This window comes from Somniosus microcephalus, chromosome 11 (assembly GCF_052327205.1).
Source record: "Somniosus microcephalus isolate GS21.2 chromosome 11, FLI_Smic_1.0, whole genome shotgun sequence".
Lineage (NCBI taxonomy): Eukaryota > Metazoa > Chordata > Chondrichthyes > Squaliformes > Somniosidae > Somniosus > Somniosus microcephalus.
The window spans coordinates 233,153,005-233,173,504 of NC_140997.1; the positions used below are offsets into that span (position 1 = coordinate 233,153,005).

The window sequence follows — 20,500 nt, forward strand, 5'->3', positions numbered from 1 at the left end:
GAGCTGAAGAGAGAGTAATGCCTTTTGTCAATGCCTTTCTGTTTTCCATTATCCTATAACCTTCCCCATGAAAGTTCTCTTCAAAATTTGCCAAAAATCAAGGGTGGTTAACGCGTTGTCGAATTCTTCCATCCAACTGTATGTGGCCGAGCATTTTTGGCAATGTTCGATGTTCCACTTAACAGAAAGCTTTTTAAAATCAACATTAATTCATTCCAGCCTTCCCACCCCGGACTGACTCTCCTTCATTCAGCTTCCTCCTCCAGCCGTGCACTCATTGTCCGACAGCCAGACCTGGATGAGCTGCAATTTCCTTCAGCTAAACATTGGGAAGACTGAGGCTTTGGTCTTCACCCCACACCCACCCCCAGTCACAAACTCCATGCCTTGCCACCGATTCCATCTCCTTCCCCTCACACTGTCTCCGGCTGAACCAGACTGTTCGCAATCTCGCCGGTCCTATTCGACCCTGAGCTGAGCTTCCGACCACATCTCCTCTCTGTCACCAAGACCGCCTACTTCCACCTCCGTAACATCGCCCGTCTCCGCCCCTGCCTCAGCTCATCCGCTGCTGAAACCCTCACCGTGCCTTTGTCACCTCCAGACTCGACTATTCCAACACACTCCTGGCCGGCCTCCCAAACACCACCCTCCATAAACTTCAGCTCATCCAAAACTCTGCTGCCTGTGTGACATGAATCTTGTCATCCATGTGGAAATGACTTATGAAATGATACTGGGCGGCCTGCTGGTGGCGCTGTCCAGGGAGAGTATAAATACTCGGGCAGCGCCCAGCTTGCTCAGGACATTATTTAACAGGAACTAGTGAAGGACACAACTAGACCTCCATGTTGTAAAACAGTTGATTAAAGCTTTGTTTAACGCTTAGACCAAGTGCCGAGTAGTTTCCTTACGTCACCGTGTCCTAACTCGCATCAGGTCTCGTTCACCCATCACCCCCTGTGCTCGCTGACATTGATTTCTGGTTTCCCCAGTGCCTCAGATTTAAAATTCTTATCCTTGTGTTCAAACCCCATCCTGGTCCTGTTCCTCCCTACCTCCTCCAGCCCTACAACCCTCCGAGATCTCTCCATTCCTTTGATTCTGGCCTCTTGTGCACCCTCCCCTCCTTTGGCCCCACCATTGGGGGCCGTGCCTTCAGCTGTCTGGGCCCCAAGCTCTGGAATTCCCTCCCTAAACCTCTCCGCCTCTCCGCCTTTAAGACACTTCAGGGGAAAAATTCAGTATCGCCCCATTTGGGGTGCCGTTATCGGCCATGCGCAAAGTTTAGCACCTGGCGCTAATTATCGCCTCCGACGTCAAACTTGGCTTTTATCGCCCCGGAGGTGATTGGAGCGCTAAATCAGGCGCTACACACCTGTCTTAAGGTGCAAAGGCCGAGGAGCGAGGCACTACCTCAGAGCGCTGGTGAAGCAAGGAAGGACAAATCAGAATGAACCTGCAAAGTGCTGCTCAGTACCCAAAACTCCTTCACACAGCGTCGAATCTCTCCAGAAGTCTCTCTCTCTCTCTCTCTCTCAGAATGCGTGGTGCAAAAATGTCACCAACAAAAAAAGGCAGGAAGTGGTCGCCTTTAAATAGCGCTCCCCCAGTCCCTTTCTGACAGCATAACGCTCCCCTCAACCTGTCGTTGCTAGCGGCAGGCGGTAAGGCAGGGGGCGCCACTCAATATCAGGTCCGGGGCACTAATGGGGCGTTGCGCACTCGACTGACGTCATGATCTGCCGGCGCAGGAGATCGTGGCGGTAGTGTTTAGTGCTGCCGCAAAATGTCTAGTTAATTTCGCGAGTGGCGCAAACATCGCCGCGCATGGGCGCTAGTTGCTTTGCGCCCCATTAGCGCCCTCTTAAGGCGCTAACGGGAGGTGCAAACAACTGAATTTTTCCTGCTTTTTTTATCGACAGGGCCGGTGAATGGAGTTGAGGTCGATGATCAGCCATGATCTCATTGAATGGCGGAGCAGGCTCGAAGGGCCGAATGGCCGACTCCTGCTCCTATTTCTTATGTTCCTAAAACCTACCTCTTTGACCAAGCTTTTGGTCACCTGTCCTAATATCTGCTGCTTTGTCTCAGCATCAATATTTGATCTGATTACACCTTGGAACATTTTTCTAAGTTCAAGGTGCTACATAATCGAACGTGATCATCGAATCATAAGATTTAGATTAGCAATGGAGAGGAGCAAGGAACAATCTAGAGTGGAACTTCTAAACTGGAATAGGGCTAACTTCAATGGGATGCGAAAGGATCTAGCCAGGGTAAAATGGAACCAAAGACTGACAGGAAAAACTGTAACGAAATAATGGGTGATCTTTAAGGAGGAGATGTTCCAAGTACAGGCTAGGTACATTCCAACAAGAGGGAAGGGTAAGGGAACCATAGCAAGGGCTCCTTGGATGACGAGGGAGATTGAGAAGATGATGAAACAAAGAAAGAGGGTGTATGATGAATGTCAGGTGAATTCTTCAAGGGAGAACCAGACCAAATACAATAAGTTGAGAGGGGAAGTGAAGATGAAAATAAGATTGGCAAAGAGAGAATATGAGAGTAAAATGGTGGTTAACATAAAAGGGAACCCAAAAATCTTCTACCGGCATGTAAACAGTAAGCGGGTAGTAAGAGGCAGGTGGGGCCTATTGGAGACAAAGAAGGTGAATTATGCTTAGAGGCGCAGGGCAAGGCTAGAATACTCAGTGAGTACTTTGTATCGGTGTTTACTAAGGAGGTGGATGCTGACAAAATATCGGTAGAAGTGGAAAAGGTAGAAGCAATGGAAGGGGTGAAGATTGATAGACAGGATGTACTAGAAAAGCTGGGTATGCTTAGAGTGGACAAGTCGCCTGGCCCAGATGGCTTGCATCCCAGGTTGCTAAGGGAATTGGGGGAGGAGATAGCGGAAGGGCTTGCCATAATTTTCCAATCTTCCCTAGATGCGGGGGAGGTGCCTGAGGATTGGAAAGTGGCAAATGTGACACCATTGTTCAAGAAAGGGTGTAAGGACAATCCTAGTAACTACAGGCCGGTCAGTTTAACATCAGTGGTGTGTGAGGTGATGCATTTTGGCAGCAGGAACAGGGAGAGGCAATATACACTTAATGGCACAGTTTTAAAGAGTGTGCAGGGACAGAGGGACCTGGGAGTTAATGTGCATAGGTCCCTGAAGGTGGCGGGACATATTGAGAGAGTGGTTAGCAAAGCATATGGGATCTTGGGCTTCATAAATAGAGGTATTGAGTACAAAAGTAGAGAAGTTATGCTGAACCTTTATAAAGCTCTGGTTTAGGCCACAACTGGAGTATTGCGTCCAGTTCTGGTCACCACACTTTAGGAAGGATGTGAAGGCCCTTGAGAGGGTGCAGAGGAGATTTACCAGAATGGTTCCGGGGATGGGGGATCTTAGCTACAAGGACAGGTTGGAGAAGCTGGATTTGTTTTCATTAGAGCAAAGGAGGTTGAGGGGTGATTTGATCGAGGTGTACAAGATTATGATGGGTTTGGATAGGCTAGACGGGGAAAGGCTGTTCCCACTAGTTGATGGTACAGGGACTAGGGGACACAGATTTAAGGTTTTGGGCAAGAGATACAGGGGGGATGTGAGGAAAAGCTTTTTTACGCAGCGAGTGGTGAGGACCTGGAACTCGCTGCTGACGGAAGTGGTGGAAGCGGAGACGCTCAATGTGTTCAAGGGGAGGCTGGATAGGTACTTGAGGGAAATAAACTTGCAGGGCTACGGGGATAGAGCGGGGGAATGGGACTGACTGGATTGCTCTACAGAGAGCCGGCACGGACTCGATGGGCCGAATGGCCTCCTTCTGTACTGTTATGACTCAATGAAGAAAGAACTGGCATTTCTATAGCGCCTTTCACCACCTCAGGATGTCCTAAAGTGCTTTACAGCCAATGAAGTACTTTTTGAAGTGTGGTCACTGTTACCTCCAGCATGTAGAAAATGCGGCAGGGGTATGGTAGCATAGTGGTAATGTTACATAGAAACATAGAAACATAGAAGATAGGAGCAGGAGGCCATTTGGCCCCTCGAGCCTACTCCGCCATTCAATGCGATCATGGCTGATCATCCAAATTCAGTACCCTGTCCCTGCTTTCTCCCCATACCCCTTGATCCCTTTAGCCTTAAGAAATATATCAAATTCCTTCTTGAATATATTAATGAATTGGCCTCAACTGCCTTCTGTGGTAGAGAATTCCACAGGTTCACCACTCTCTGGGTGAAGAAATTCCTCCTAATTTCAGTCCTAAATGGCTTACCCCTTATCCTTAGACTGTGACCCCTGGTTCTGGACTCCCCCGCCATCGGAAACATCCTTCCTGCATCTAGTCTGTCTGGTCCTGTTAGAATTTTATAAGTTTCAATGAGATCCCCTCTCATTCTTCTAAACTCCAGCGAGTATAAGCCCAATCGACCCAATCTCTCCTCATACATCATTCCTGCCATCCCAGGTATCAGTCTGGTGAATCTTCGCTGCACTCCCTCCATGGCAAGAACATCCTTCCTCAGATAAGGCGACCAAAACTGCACACGATACTCAAGATGTGGTCTCACCAAGGCCCTGTACAACTGCAGAAAGACATCCTTGTTCCTGTACTTGAACCCTCTTGCTACGAAGGCCAACATACCATTTGCCTTTAACCGCCTGCTGCACCTGCATGCTTACCTTCAGCGACTGGTGCACAAGGACACCCAGGTCTCGTTGCACTTCCCCTTCTCCCAATCTATTGCCATTCAGATAATAAACTGCCTTCCTGTTTTTGCCACCAAAGTGGATAACCTCGCATTTATCCACATTATACTGCATCTGCCATGCTTCTGCCCAATCACCCAACCTGTCCAAATCATACTGGAGTTTCTCGGCATCCTCCTCACAGCACACACGCCCACCCAGATTTGTGTCGTCTGCAAACTTGGAGATATTACATCTAGTTCCCTCGTCCAGATCATTAATATATATTGTGAATAGCTGGGGTCCTAGCACCGATCCCTGCGGTACCCCACTAGTCACTGCCTGCCACTCGGAAAAAGACCTGTTTATTCCAACTCTTTGCTTCCTGTCTGCCAACCAGTTCTCTACCCAAGTCAGTACCTTGCCCCCAATCCCATGTGCTTTAACTTTACACGCTAATCTCTTATGCGGGACCTTTTTGACAGCCTTCTGAAAGTCCAAATACACCACATCCACTGGTTCTCCCTTATCTATTCTACCAGTTACATCCTCAAAAAATTCCAATAGATTAGTCAAGCACGATTTACCTTTTGTAAATCCATGTTGACTTTGTCCGATCCTGTCACTGTTTTACAAGTGCTCTGCTATTACATCTTTTATAATGGACTCTAGCATTTTCCCCATTACTGGACCAGTAATCCAGAGATAACAACAGAAAACGCTGGAAAAACTCAGCAGGCGAGGGGGCAGCATCCGCGGAGAGAGAAACAGAGTCAATGTTTCAGGTCGAAGACCTTTCGTCAGAACTGGAAAAAAGCAGGAAATGGAACAGGTTTAGGGGCTGGGAAAAGGGGGAGGGGATGAAAGAACAAAAGGGAAGGTCAGTGATAGGATAGAAAGCAGGAGAGATTAAGAGACATTGAGAGACATTAAAGGCGAGAGGAGGTGGTAATGGGACAGGTTAAGATACAAAGGATGGCTCTAGATGGTATTCCAGAGGCCTGGACTAATGATCCAGAGACATGAGTTAGGGAAGGAAATCTGCCGCCCTTACCCGGTCTGGCCTATATGTGACTCCAGACCCACAGCAATGTGGTTGACTCTTAACTGCCCTCTGAAATGGCCGAGCAAGTCACTCACAACGGCAGAGTCTTCCTCACTAACATCTGGGTACTAGTGCCGAAAGGACATTTCGTGAACCAGATGGGTTTTTACGACAATCGGTAATTTCTTGGTCACCATGACTGATACTAGCTTTTTTATTCCAGATTTATTTAATTAACTGAGTTTAACTAAATTCCCCAGCTGCCATGGTGGGATTTGAACTCACGTCTCACGGATCATTAGTCCGGGCCGCTGGAATACTAGCCCACTAACATAACCACTCTGCTACCATTCCTGTTCACCACCACCTTCTCGAGGGCAATTAGGGATGGGCAATAAATGCTGGCCTTGCCAGCGACTCCCACATCCCATGAATGAAAAAAAAAGCTAATTTGTGCACAGCAAGCTCCCACAAACAGCAATGTAATAATGACCAGGCCATCTGTTTTAGTGATGTTGGTTGAGGAATACATATTGGCCCCAGGACACCGGGGAGAAGTCCCCCTGCTCTTTGTTGAACTAGTGGTCGTGAGAGAGCAGACGGGGCCTCGGTTTAACGTCTTATCCGAAAGACGGCACCTCCGGCAGTGCAGCACTCCCTCAGTACTGCACTGGGAGAGTCAGCCTAGATTTTATGCTCAAGTCTCTGGAGTGGGACTTGAACCCACAAACTTCTGGCTCAGGGGCGAGAGAGAGAGAGAGTGCGACCCACTGAACCACAGCTGAAATATCTAAAATCTGTTTTTGTTGTTGATCAGCTTGCCGGTGTTTGATCTTGCCCACGTGCCATCGGGTGTTTGGCCTGCGAGAAAACAAGACAATTCATAGCGGGCCTCTCGGAAACGTTTGAAAGTGCTTCACAATGGTTGAGATACCCTGGAGCTGCAGGTGCCGTTGACGAATGTGCAGCTATTTGCAGCAGAGAAAGATCCCACAAGCAGCAACAAGACGAATGACTTTAATGAATGGGCTGTTGGCAGTGTTGGTTGTGGGAGGAACCCGGACTCCAGGGGAACGGCCCTGTTCTTCTCGGAGTCGTGTCAGGCGAGCTTCACTACCAGCCACAATCTATGGAAGAGGCGGTTAGTCTAGAATTCCCATTCAAAAGAAAGGCAAATGAAGACACTTTCTGAGCTTTCTACACGAGAGTCAGAGTGGCAGGGGAACCGCGAAAGCTGCGACGCTGGCGTTTGTTCTGCTATCAATTATAGCAAAACTTGCATTGGTGGCTTGGACAAATTATTAAAATGTTAACATATGCAGACTGACAGGCAGAGTTGGAGATGATTCAATTCCCTCTCAATACTGCGCCTGAAGTCCCATCATATGGAAATCTAGATCTAAATGTTAACGACTCTCCTCTTATAAGTGTAAGACACACTTTTTTGCTTGTTGCTTATAAATAATGGGTTGTGGCATGCAAGGGGTTCCGTGGGACAGATCAAAGCTCGAGCTACAAGATCTGTCAAAGGGATTCCGAACACATTGGGTCAGCTGGAAATGGTTTTACCTCTCGTCCCGATGATCTGCCTCTCACATTGTTCTGAACAGGCTCTATTAACCCCTTGAGGGCTGTTTCTAGTCTTGTTGGTTTTTTTTTTGTGCTGTTTAATATCTTGCTGTGTCTTTGGCTTCTGTGTACTAGTTAACCTGTAAATAAATCCCAACAGGTAGTTTAGCCTGCATGCATTAACCAGGTATTATCTTGGGGATTTGGAGGTGACAAGAGAATATGGTGGGACTCGCACATAGGGCTCGATTTTAACTCAGCCGTCAGGCGGGCTTTGAGGCGTGTGGGGGTTAAAATCGCAAAACCTGGGGGTCGGGAACCCCCCCCCCATCTGGTTCCCGACACCTAGCCATTTTAACCCAGGTGTGTCTGATGGTCCCGAATCAGTCCCGCCTGCAACAGGTCTTTAGGGCCCTTAAACCGCACTGATTGGCCTTTATAATCCCATTTAACAGGCCCTTGCCTGTTTAACCCTTTTCCCACGTAAAACGCGCCTGGTGGGGATGACGCCTGTGAAACCTGGCGGGAGCACTATTGGCTTGCTGACTATCAGCTGCAGGTCAACCATTAAAGAGGAGATTTGATCAGTCATCATTTGCAGGTGGCAGGACTTTGTTGTTTCAGGCCTGAGGCAACTTTTACCAGGCCTAACCACACCTGTGGAAGGTTGGAGCCTCACACACTTCTCCAGTGTGACCTCCTGGGAAACCCCGCTCGCCACCCTCACTCAGCGCTTCCTCAACTGACGCATCTACCAGAAGCATGGGAGGCCTTTTTTTCCTTCCCTTCTTGGCATTAGAGGACCTCCAGCGCCATTCGTGAAATGACACACACCACAACTGGTGACAGGAGATGATGGTGGGACTCGCACGTAATCTCTAGTAGGTGAGATACTGCGATTAAGGCCGAGTCGCTAAACCTCGGCACTTTACGCTCTGGTATAATCCCAGTGGATAAAAGCCCCCTCCTCACCTTGTGGAACTGAGGCAAAAAGAACAAAGATCTCTGGTATTCCACCCCCAGACAGTGTTGAGATAGTTAATATCACTCAAATCAGTGGTAGGAGGCACTATAGTTTCTCTGCTGTGGAATTAATATACCCGCCCTCCTTTGCACTCCCTCCAATAAGTTAATGGTTAATGTTCTTCCTGAAGGAGACTTGTGGGAGGCGGTGTTGGGACTTTAACGGGAAGGGGGCTTCAGGCCTGCTGGAGGGGCCGTCTTTCAGATAGGATGTTAAATTGAGGCCCCGTCTGCCCATTCGGGGGGATGTAAAAGATCCCACTGCCCCGCTCTCTCCCCATAGCCCTGTATCAATCCCAAACTAATCCCACTGCCCCGCTCTCTCCCCATAGCCCTGTATCAATCCCAAACTAATCCCACTGCCCCGCTCTCTCCCCATAGCCCTGTATCAATCCCAAACTAATCCCACTGCCCCACTCTCTCCCCATAGCCCTGTATCAATCCCAAACTAATCCCACTGCCACCGCTCTCTCCCCATAGCCCTGTATCAATCCCAAACTAATCCCACTGCCCCGCTCTCTCCCCATAGCCCTGTATCAATCCCAAACTAATCCCACTGCCCCGCTCTCTCCCCATAGCCCTGTATCAATCCCAAACTAATCCCACTGCCCCGCTCTCTCCCCATAGCCCTGTATCAATCCCAAACTAATCCCACTGCCCCGCTCTCTCCCCATAGCCCTGTATCAATCCCAAACTAATCCCACTGCCCCACTCTCTCCCCATAGCCCTGTATCAATCCCAAACTAATCCCACTGCCACCGCTCTCTCCCCATAGCCCTGTATCAATCCCAAACTAATCCCACTGCCCCGCTCTCTCCCCATAGCCCTGTATCAATCCCAAACTAATCCCACTGCCCCACTCTCTCCCCATAGCCCTGTATCAATCCCAAACTAATCCCACTGCCACCGCTCTCTCCCCATAGCCCTGTATCAATCCCAAACTAATCCCACTGCCCCGCTCTCTCCCCATAGCCCTGTATCAATCCCAAACTAATCCCACTGCCCCGCTCTCTCCCCATAGCCCTGTATCAATCCCAAACTAATCCCACTGCCCCACTCTCTCCCCATAGCCCTGTATCAATCCCAAACTAATCCCACTGCCACCGCTCTCTCCCCATAGCCCTGTATCAATCCCAAACTAATCCCACTTCCCCGCTCTCTCCCCATAGCCCTGTATCAATCCCAAACTAATCCCACTGCCCCACTCTCTCCCCATAGCCCTGTATCAATCCCAAACTAATCCCACTGCCACCGCTCTCTCCCCATAGCCCTGTATCAATCCCAAACTAATCCCACTGCCCCGCTCTCTCCCCATAGCCCTGTATCAATCCCAAACTAATCCCACTGCCCCGCTCTCTCCCCATAGCCCTGTATCAATCCCAAACTAATCCCACTGCCCCGCTCTCTTCCCCCATCCCTGGCCCTCTCCCGCACACTCATCCTTTACATGTGCACTTTCTGGCCTTGGGCTGTGCCCTTCCCTCCAGACCCTCCCCGAGTCCAGCATTGGTAGGAGGGCTCTCATCCACCTTGCCCCCGCAGTCTGGGACTCTCTCCCAAACCCCTGCCCTTTGCTTGACCTCTGTTCAAAAACCTCCTCAGAACCTCTGACGGACGGTCATCGATCTGAAACGTTAACTCTGTTTCTCTATGCACGGATGGTGCCTGACCTGCTGAGTGTTTCCGGCATTTTCTCTTCTTATCCTCAAAACCAATCTCCTTTGACCATGGCTTCAGTCTCCTCCTTTAACACTTCCCCCAAATCCTGCATGATACCCCATGTGCTGCCCCTCCACAGCTTGTAGGAGTGCAGGAACAGGAGGAGGCCATTCAGCCCCTCGAGCCTGTCCCACCATTCAGTGAGATCAGGGCTGATCTGTATCTTAACTCCATTTACCCGCCTTGGTTCCGTAACCCTTAATACCCTCGTCCAACAAAAATCTACCAATCTCAGTTTTGAAATTTTCAATTGACTCCCAGCCTCAACAGCTTTTCTGGGGGAGAGAGTTCCAGATTCCCACCCCCCTTTGTGTGAAGTGCTTCCTGACATCACCCCTGAACGGCCTGGCTCTAATTTTAAGGTTCTGCCCCCTTGTTCTGGACTCCCCCCACCAGAGGAAATAGTTTCTCTCTCTTGACCCGATCGAATCCTTTAATTATCTTAAACACCTCAATTAGAACAACCCTTAATCTTCTGTGCTCGAGGGATTACAAGCCTGGTGAAGCTCTGTGGGGTGTTTAGATGTGTTAGAGGCACCGCGTAAGTCAGACTCGCACAGAATAACCACTTGGGCAAGGGACCAGAGGGTGAGTTATATCCACAATAATCCTGTCCCAGCAAAAGTTAGGAGAAGTTTAAGAGGAGATTTAATAGAGGTGTTCAAACTTATGAAGGGTTTTGATGGAGTAAATAAGGAGAAACTGCTCCCAGTGGCAGGAGGGTCGGTAACCAGACGACACAGATTGAAGATAATCGGCAAAAGAACCAGAGGGGAGATGAGGAGAATGTTTTTACGCAGCGAGTTGTTAGCATTTGGAATGCGCTGCCTGAAAGGGCGGTGAAGGCAGATTCAATAGTGGATTTCAAAAGGGAATTGGGTAAATGGTTCCCCATAAATGCTGTGGGGAAAGAGCGGGAGAGTGGGACTAATTGGGGAACTTTTTGAAAGAGTCGGCACAGGAACAATGGGCCGAATGGCCGCCCTCTGGGCTACATCATTCTGTGATTCCAGGTGAGGAGAGTAGGCGGGGGGAGCTGGGAAGAAAAGAAGTTTGAGAAAAACAAATATAAGCCAGAAAATACCTCAACTCATTTTTTGGGGGGTGGGGGCTGACTTCTGGAAATCAAGAGAGAAAAATTTAAAAACAGCGGGACTTGGGGTGGGGGGAGGTGTTGAAAGGGGGATGGGGGGTTGTAGGGGAAAGGGGGAGGTATTGTGGGGGAGGGGGGATCGGGGAGGTGGGGGAGGGGAGGGGGGAAGGGAGAGGTAGACTTCTCCACCCCACCCCACTCCACTCCACCCCAACCCACTCCACCCCACCCCACTCCACTCCACCCCACTCCGCCCCGCCCCGCCCCGCTCCACCCCACTCCACTCCACCCCACCCCACCCCGCTCCACTCCACCCCACCCCACTCCACTCCACCCCAACCCACTCCACCCCACTCCACCCCACCCCACCCCGCTCCACCCCACTCCACTCCACCCCACCCCACCCCGCTCCACTCCACCCCACCCCACTCCACTCCACCCCAACCCACTCCACCCCACTCCACCCCACCCCACCCCGCTCCACTCCACCCCACCCCACTCCACTCCACCCCAACCCACTCCACTCCACTCCACTCCACTCCACCCCAACCCAACCCACTCCACTCCACTCCACTCCACTCCACTCCACCCCACCCCACTCCACTCCACCCCACTCCGCCCCGCCCCGCCCCGCTCCACCCCACTCCACTCCACCCCACCCCACCCCGCTCCACTCCACCCCACCCCACTCCACTCCACCCCAACCCACTCCACCCCACTCCACCCCACTCCACTCCACTCCACTCCACCCCAACCCAACCCACTCCACTCCACTCCACTCCACTCCACTCCACTCCACCCCACCCCACTCCACTCCACTCCACCCCAACCCACTCCGCTCCACCCCGCTCCACCCCGCCCCGCTCCGCTCCACTCCGCCCCGCCCCACCCCACTCCACTCCACCCCACCCCACCCCACTCCACCCCACTCTATAGAGACACTGACCTGATCTATGATGTGATCTCTGCCCCAGTCACCCTCCAGCACCCGTCCAACTCCCTTTTTAAAATTAGTTACGGAATCAGCTTCCACCACCTTTTCAGGTGGAGCGTTTCCTGAGGCCTGGGAAACCCGGCTGGCCAGGGTTAAACCTGCAAAGCCGGTTAAATCAGAGGCCGCGAGCCTCACTTAAATATTTAAATTGCCAACTTGCCTTCCTGGGAGCGGGTTGGCTGCCCGCTCCTTGACCTGCCTCCGCTAGACCTGGAAGTGGGCGGGTTGGGGTTGGCTTTGAGATTTTCAAAGTTTTAACAACCCACCCGACCCAAACCCACATGTTTTTGGGGGCTAAGATTCAGCCCATAGGACAAATGTCACCTGCTCCTCCCAAGCGCGCTACTTCTTGTGTGTCTGTTTCTCTGTATGTGTCTCTCAGGAGCTTTACTCTGTATCTAACCCGTGCTGTACTTGCCCTGGGAGTGTTTGATGGGACAGTGTAGAGGGAGCTTTACTCTGTATCTAACCTGTGCTGTACCTGCCCTGGGAGTGTTTGATGGGACAGTGTAGAGGGAGCTTTACTCTGTATCTAACCCGTGCTGTACCTGCCCTGGGAGTGTTTGATGGGACAGTGTAGAGGGAGCTTTACTCTGTATCTAACCCGTGCTGTACCTGCCCTGGGAGTGTTTGAAGGGACAGTGTAGAGGGAGCTTTACTCTGTATCTAACCCGTGCTGTACCTGCCCTGGGAGTGTTTGATGGGACAGTGTAGAGGGAGCTTTACTCTGTATCTAACCCATGCTGTACCTGCCCTGGGAGTGTTTGATGGGACAGTGTAGAGGGAGCTTTACTCTGTATCTAACCCGTGCTGTACCTGCCCTGGGAGTGTTTGATGGGACAGTGTAGAGGGAGCTTTACTCTGTATCTAACCCATGCTGTACCTGCCCTGGGAGTGTTTGATGGGACAGTGTCGAGGGAGCTTTACTCTGTATCTAACCCATGCTGTACCTGCCCTGGGAGTGTTTGATGGGACAGTGTAGAGGGAGCTTTACTCTGTATCTAACCCGTGCTGTACCTGCCCTGGGAGTGTTTGATGGGACAGTGTAGAGGGAGCTTTACTCTGTATCTAACCCGTGCTGTACCTGCCCTGGGAGTGTTTGATGGGACAGTGTAGAGGGAGCTTTACTCTGTATCTAACCCATGCTGTACCTGCCCTGGGAGTGTTTGATGGGACAGTGTCGAGGGAGCTTTGCTCTGTATCTAACCCGTGCTGTACCTGCCCTGGGAGTGTTTGATGGGACAGTGTAGAGGTAACGGAGGCAAACATATGAACATACGAATTAGGAGCAGGAGTCGGCCACTCGGCCCCTCGAACCTGCTCCGCCATTCAATAAGATCATGGCTGATCCGATTACTCCACATTCCCGCCTACCCCCGATAACCTTTCACCCCCTTGCTTACCAAGAATCTCTCTACCTCTGCCTTAAAAATATTCAAAGACTCTGCTTCCACCGCCCTCTGAGGAAGAGAGTTCCAAAGACTCACGACCCTCTGTGAGAAAAAATTTCTCCTCATCTCTGTCTTAAATGGGCGACCCCTTATTTTTAAACAGTGACCCCTAGTTCTAGATTCTCCCACAAGAGGAAACATTCTCTCCACATCCACCCTGTCCAGACCCCTCAGGATCTTATATGTTTCAATCACATCACCTCTTACTCTTCTAAACTCCAGCAGATACAAGCCTAGCCTGTCCAACCTTTCCTCATAAGACGACCCGCCCATTCCAGGTATTAGTCTAGTAAACCTTCTCTGAACTGCTTCCAACGCATTTACATCCTTCCTTAAATAAGGAGACCAATACTGTACACAGTACTCCCGATGTGGTCTCTCTCTCTCTTCTCTCTTAGGCAGCCCCTCGGAACCGAGGATGACTTGCTTCCACACTAACAATGAGTTCTCAGGTGACTGATGAGTCCAATGCGGGACCTACAGTCTCTGTCACAGGTGGGGCAGACGGTGGTTGAAGGGGCGGGTGGGTGGGGTGCTTGGGTTGACGTGCGCTCCTTGCGCTGCCTGCGCTTGGCTTCCGCTTGCTCCCGGCGAAGAGACTCGAGGTGTTCGGCGCCTTCCCGGATGCTTCTCCTCCACTTTGTGCGGTCTTGGGCCAGGGATTCCCAGGTGTCGGTGGGGATGTTACACTTTCTCAAGGAGGCTTTGAGGGTGTCCTTGAAGCGTTTCCTCTGCCCACCTGGGGCTCTCTTGCCGTGCCGGAGCTCCGAGTAGAGCACCGAGTAGATGTGGTCTGACCAATGCCCTGTATAACTGAAACATAACCTCCCTACTTTTGTATTCAATTCCCTTTGCAGTAAAGCGGAAGTGTAATGATTGTTGTCTCTGTGTGTTGTGTTGCAGTTTGCCCGCTCTGATGCCCAGCAGATTCACCAGCGGCGACGTGCCATGCTTAACCAGGCTTGTGCCACCCACAACAAGCAGAGCCGCAAACGGCGCATCCTCAACCCTGACGACCTGCGGCACCTCATCGTCGACGATCAGCACGGGCTGCTCTACTGCTACGTCCCCAAGGTGGCCTGCACCAACTGGAAGAGGGTGATGATGGTCCTGACGGGCGACGGCAAGTACGCTGACCCCATGACCATTCCGGCCAGCGAGGCCCACGTGGCCTCCAACCTGCAGACGCTGGACGGGTACAGCAACGCCGAGATCAACCACCGGCTGAGGAACTACCTCAAGTTCATCTTCGTGCGCGAGCCCTTCGAGCGGCTGGTGTCGGCCTACCGCAACAAGTTCACCCGCAAGTACAACACCGCCTTCCACAAGCGCTACGGGACCAAGATCATCCGGGAGCACCGGCGGAACCCCAGCGCCGAGGCCTTGGAGCGCGGCACCGACGTGACCTTCGAGGAGTTCGTCTGGTACCTGGTGGACCCCAAGACCCGACGAGAGGAGCCCTTCAACGAGCACTGGGAGACGGTCTACTCGCTGTGCCACCCGTGCCTCATTCGCTATGACGTGGTGGGCCACTACGAGACGCTGGTGAGCGACGCCGGCTACCTGCTGGACCTCGCGGAGCTGGACCGGCGCATCAAGTTCCCCGCCTCCTCCATCACCAGCCGCACTACCGACCACATGACCGCCAAGTTCTTCAAGAACATCTCCCCGTTCTACCAAAAGAAACTCTACAAACTGTACAAGCTGGACTTCACCTTGTTTAACTACTCGGTTCCTTCCTACTTGACCATTCGCTGATGGTGAGAGCAGCGGCCAGTTGTCATGTTTGGACTCTCGTTCGTCCAACTGAGGAGTGAGTGGGGACTCCTTGAGCCTAATGGTCTCCCAAGAGATGTGAAGTAGCCGTGATCGGGGTGGGGGGAACTGTGTCCAGAATTTAACTTATTTTGACGTAGTCTTATTTTTTTTCTCTCTATATCGTCAGCGTTTTCCCTCTTGCCCCCCTCCCCACCCCGTAGGAGCTCTCTAAAGGAGAGCTCCATCCCATTTCCCTCTAATTTAACCCGTGACGTTGGGAGCTACAGTGTCTCTGCTCTTTGCCTCCAGTTTCAGGGTGAGAGCAGCTGACCCGACCCGAGGGAGGGTGCCTTGCACTGAGCTGGAGCTGTCAGTGCCCTGAGACCGAGAGTAACAGGTCATAGGAATCCCCTCCGATCTTTGCCCAGGCAGGAGTGAGTCTTTAGTGGCCCATGGCTGGCTGACTGACTTTGTTGGTCGATCTGCATTTTAACGGTCTTGGGCGGTAACACTAAACGGGTGATAGCGAATGGCCAGCCTGAATTATACGGATTACCTTCTTCATTGAAGACCGATTTCACCCCCTCTGTCTTTACTGCTTAGAGCTTTCTGTCTGTTTGAGTTCCCACCTTTTCTTCGGGCTGTTTTCCATTCTGCTTCCGTGGTTTTTAGCGCTTCGTGTGCAGATTGCCTGCCCCTTTTTAAAACTCTTCAACTGGGACAGTGTTGTTTTAACCCTCGCCTGTATTCCTCCCCCCCCCCCCCCCCGCCCCGCAGGAGCTGAGTCCCGCTGGGGTCCAGAGCGGCGGGTGCGTCGCTGCCCCTCTGCCGCCACTCCCAAGTGGCACGTGCGACTCCGGACGGTGAAGTGGCCATTCAACCGCGGAGTGCTTCACAGCTGATGTTGTCCAGCACCCTACAGTCATAAAAATAGGAAATGCTGGAGACACTCAGCAGGTCAGGCAGCATCTGTGAAGAGAGAAACAGAGTTAACATTTCAGGTCGAACAGAGTTCTGACGAAGGGTCATCGACCTGAAACGTTAACTCTGTTTCTCTCTTCACAGATGTTGCCGGACCTGCTGAATGTCTCCAGCATTTTCTGTTTTTATTTCAGATCTCCAGCATCTGCAGTATTTTCTTTTTGTACCCTACAATCATACGTGGGTGTGCACTTCCTATCAAGGGGGCGGCGGTGGGGGGGAGTCACTGGACAGCGATCGGGAAGGGAGGGTCGGGGTGGTGGCACTGGGGCCACTGACGCCAGGAAGCTGGGATCTTCCTGGGCAGCATGGCTCAGTACCACATCTGAAGGGTAATCGGCCCAGTAGCGAAGTTCCGGTTATCCTCTCTACTTTATTCCCAGAAAGCTGCCAGTTACAATCATTGAATGATTCAGTCCAGACTGGTGTGGTTACAACCCACACCGCCTTGCCAAGTTTCCCAAACCTGGCCACATTACATCATCGCAAGGGAGCTGGAATACAAAGGGCTGGAAGTTATGTCAGAGCTGTACAGAGCCTTGGCCAGACCCCTGCGTCCCGTTCTGGGCCCCGCCCCTCGGGAAGGAGCTACTGGCCCTGGAGGGGGAGCAACACAGATTCCCCAGAATGATACCGGGGCTGAAAGGGTTAAATTACGAGGACAGGTTGCACAGACTGGGCTTGTATTCCCTCGAGTTTAGAAAGTTGAGGGGTGATCTGATCGAGGTGATTTGATAGGGTATAAAATACCGGCATGGACTGGTTGGGCCGAATGGCCTGTTCCTGTGCCCTATATCCGGTGTAAAATCATAGAATCTTACAGCAGAGAAGGAGGCCATTTGGCCCATCGTGCCTGTGCCGGCTCTTTGACAGAGCTGTTCCAATTTCACAGAATCACCAGTGCAGATAGAGGCCATTTCGGCCCATCGAGCCTGCACCGACACACATCCCACCCCATCCCCGCAACCCCACGTATTTAATCCCCTAACACTAAGGGTCAATTTATCACAGCCAAATCAACCTAACCTGCACATCTTTGGACTGTGGGAGGAAACCGGAGCACCCGGAGGAAACCCACGCAGACACAGGGAGAATGTGCAAACTCCACACAGACAGTCGCCCGAGGCCGGATTTGAACCCGGGTCCCTGGCGCTGTGAGGCAACAGTGCTAACCACTATGCCACCGTGCCCCCCTTTAGTCCCACTCCTCAGCTTGCTCCCTATAACCCGGCAAATTAATCCTCTTCAAGTACATGTCCAATTGTCCTTTGAAAGTTCCTGTGGAATCTGATTCCAGCAACCTCTCAGGCAGTGCGTTCCAGATCACAACAACCCTCTGTGTGAAGACATTTCTCCTCATCTCCCCTCGGGTTCTTTTGCCAATTATTTTAAATCTGTGTCCTCTGGGTTACCGACCCTGCCACTGGAAACAGTTTCTCCTTACTTGCTCTATCAAAACCCATCGTAATTTTGAACACCTCTATTGAATCTCCCCTTAACCTTCTCTGCTCTAAGGAGAACAACCCCAGCTTCTCCAGATCACTGAAGTCCCTCATCCCCTGGGACCATTCCAGTAAATCTCCTCCGCACCCTCTCCAAGGCCTTGACATCCTTCCTAAAGTGCGGTGCCCAGAATTGGACACAATACTCCAGCTGGGGCCGAACCAGTGATTTATGAATGTTTAGCATAACTTCCTTGTTTTTGTATTAGGCAATCCCTCAGAACCGAGGATGACTCACTTCCACAGTAAAAATGAGTTCTCAGGTGACTGATGAGTCCAATGCGGGACCTGCAGTCTCTGTCACAGGTGGGGCAGACGGTGGTTGAAGGGCCGGGTGGGTGGGGTTCTTGGGTTGACGTGCGCTCCTTGCACTGCCTGCGCTTGGTTTCCGCTTGCTCCCGGCGAGGAGACTCGAGGTGTTCGGCGCCTTCCCGGATGCTTCTCCTCCACTTTGTGTGGTCTTGGGCCAGGGATTCCCAGGTGTCGGTGGTGGGGATGTTACACTTTTCAAGGAGGCTTTGAGGGTGTCCTTGAAGCGCTTCCTCTGCCCACCTGGGGCTCTCTTGCCGCGTCGGAGCTCCGAATAGAGCGCTTACTTTGGCGCCCCTATTTACAAGCCAAGTATCCCATAAGCTATCTCCACCCCCAACACGAGAGGGTTCGCCTACGAGAAGAGATTTTCTATTTCCCACACCAGTCATCCTTAGTCTTAACTGAGTGATTGTGCCAATTCGGGCGAAGTCCCATGTCCACTGAGAACTGGGGTGAGATGGCTAAACTCATTTCACAGAGGACCCTTTCCAGCCAGCAGACAGCGGGGTCTTTCATCCTTCCGGCCTGGGCTGAATTTGATGAACCCAGCTCCCAGGCTGATTCCTGGGACATGAGGGCTGTCCTGTGAGGAGAGATTGTGTAGAATGGGCCGATACTCTCTGGAGTTTAGAAGAATGAGAGGTGATCTCATTGAAACATAAGATTCTGAGGGGGATTGACAGGGTAGATGCTGAGAGGTTGTTTCCCCCCTGGCTGGAGAGTCTAGAACCAGGGGGCAGAGTCTCAGAGGTGCTAATGTCACCGGGGCACTCATTTTAGCGCCCCGAAAAAGTTAGCGCCCCTCCGCCAAAAAATCCATTAGTAGCGCCCCAAGCAGGAGGTGGAACGCGACTAGAAACACTCCCCCTCCTCCTTGGGGCGTTACAGATGAAGATCACGGAGCTACGTGCAACAGCGCCACGCCCGTCGGCACATAGCGTCGCGTCATTGGACGCCTCCTCCCCTGATTAAAGGGGAGGGGTCTAGCCCTGCTGGACCACCGGGGAGCAGGGTACCGTGAAAACCGCTGAGCAATCGGGGCCGGAACCCCGTAAGAAAAGGGGAAGGGGGCAGGTGCTGGCGGTCGGCCAAAAAAAAATGGCCACCGCTGCAGAACCGCCCCCGACCCTGTCGGACATTTCATCTGGTGATAGGTCAGGGGGCGCAAGGGAGGTGTGCGGCCAGGGCACTAGCGGGGTGGTGCACACGGTGATGACGCCATTGCCAGCGGCACAGCGCCGCCGCCACTAACCATCCACTGAATTTCACGGGAGGCGTTAGCGGCACTGCGCTAGGGGATTTGCGCCCCGTTAGCAAATCAACCCAATTTTTCCCCCATGGATTTTTGGACTCTAGGGGAATCGAGGGATATGGGGATAGGGCAGGAAAGTGGAGTTGAGGTCGAAGATCAGCTTATTGAATGGCGGAGCAGGCTCGAGGGGCCGAATGGCCAACTCCTGCTCCTAATTCTTATGTTTTTAATGTAATTCTTTAGCAAATCCAATCACACCACAGACTAAATGTCCTCCAGCATTTCCTGTTGGGGAGCTCTCATCATTCCCACCTTTGCCCAGGTCATCTTCCGTCTCATGAAGCACAACTAGCTCGATGAGGCGGCGAGGAGCCAGGGAGCCGTGGGGGGTGCGGGGGAGGGTAATCGTCATCATGGTGCATTTAAAAAAACATTTGTTTATGGGATGTGGGCGTCGCTGGCAAGGCCAGCATTTATTGCCCATCCCTAGTTGCCCTCGAGAAGGTGGTGGTGAGCCGCCTTCTTGAACCGCTGCAGTCCGTGTGGTGAAGGTGCTCCCACAGCGCTGTTAGGAACGGCCGATATATTTCCAAGTCAGGATGGTGTGTGACTCGAGGGGAACTTGGAGGTGGTGGTGTTCCCATGCGCCTGCTGCCTTTGTCCTTCCAGGTGGAAGAGGTGGCGGGTTTGGGAGGTGCTGCCGAAGAAGCCTTGGCGAGTTGCTGCAGTGCATCTTGTAGATGGTACACACTGCAGCCACGGTGCGCCGGTGGTGGAGGGAGTGAATGTTTAAAGTGGTGGATGGGGTGCCAATCAAGCGGGCTGCTTTGTCCTGGATGGTGTCGAGCTTCTTGAGTGTTGTTAGAGCTGCACTCATCCAGGCAAGTGGAGAGTATCCCATCACACTCCTGACTTGTGCCTTGTAGATGGTGGAAAGGCTTTGGGGAGTGGCGTTTAATGGATGTGGCTGCTGCCTGGGAGCCTGGCATGGAGTGCCACCCGCGAGGACCTCTGGTGCCTGCGCCCGACGGGTGTGGCTCTGTGGTGGCAGCTCATCAACTTAACGGGAATGAGCCAAACCCGCAGGATTGAGTCTCTGAG

At 52.1% G+C, this 20,500-nt stretch overlaps 1 pseudogene across 1 annotated transcript in view; it reads left to right on the forward strand.

Moving 5' to 3' along the window:
* The window catches only part of LOC147111339 (carbohydrate sulfotransferase 11 pseudogene), a 59,535-nt pseudogene extending 41,371 nt beyond the window's left edge, over window positions 1–18,164 (forward strand). The window contains exon 2 of the transcript XR_015080085.1: window positions 14,498–18,164. The product of XR_015080085.1 is annotated as a carbohydrate sulfotransferase 11 pseudogene (transcript). The remainder of the gene's footprint in view (window positions 1–14,497) is intronic.
* Window positions 18,165–20,500: the final 2,336 nt, after the last annotated feature.